The following is a 749-nucleotide window of genomic DNA, read 5'->3' on the forward strand; positions in this document are numbered from 1 at the left end:
GTGGTTGTGTACACACTGCCAACACACATTTCAGTTCAAACAATATGTAAAAGTGAATTTTGCATCGGATGACCCCTTTAAACTAATTATTCATTGTATCAACAATGTAGCGTATCAGAGTGAATCAGACAATTTAAGATTCAAACAGAACAGTGTTGAAACACAAAGAGCTGATTCCACAAAGACGCCAAAGACAACAGGATGATCATAAATCAGATCCCATCACCAGCCTGAAGTAAGCCTAACCAACCAACCAACTCTTTCACAGCTTTGAACAGCTTGCAGCATTAAAACAAAAGAACACTTACTGATAATTCAACTCAGGAAGGAGATTGTCAAATTTGGGGCAAGTAACCAAGATAAATGTTCAAAGAGACGCACAGCATGACCATCACATGTAAATCCATGATAGAAATCACGAGCTAAAGACTTCCTCGGATTGACTTCTTCCACCTAGACGACAAGAACCAGACTGAGATTCCTTCTAGACCCTTTTGACCTTTTGTTCCTCACAGAACACGTCCTCACATTCACAGAATGACACAGAGACTGTCTCTACACGACTAAATGCATCAGATCAAGCAAATGATGCTAAAAGGACTAATGAACAAATATCATTCCGCTGCATAACTCCATATGATGAATGTAACCAACACATTTGACTCTCATGTTCTAATCACTGATTGTGTATGTCATTTTTAATAACTATTGAACAGTTCATAGGTTTCTATTCATGTTTGGTATGTCTG

The sequence above is a fragment of the Sinocyclocheilus anshuiensis genome, unplaced genomic scaffold (assembly GCF_001515605.1).
Source record: "Sinocyclocheilus anshuiensis isolate Anshui unplaced genomic scaffold, SAMN03320099.WGS_v1.1 scaffold3486, whole genome shotgun sequence".
Lineage (NCBI taxonomy): Eukaryota > Metazoa > Chordata > Actinopteri > Cypriniformes > Cyprinidae > Sinocyclocheilus > Sinocyclocheilus anshuiensis.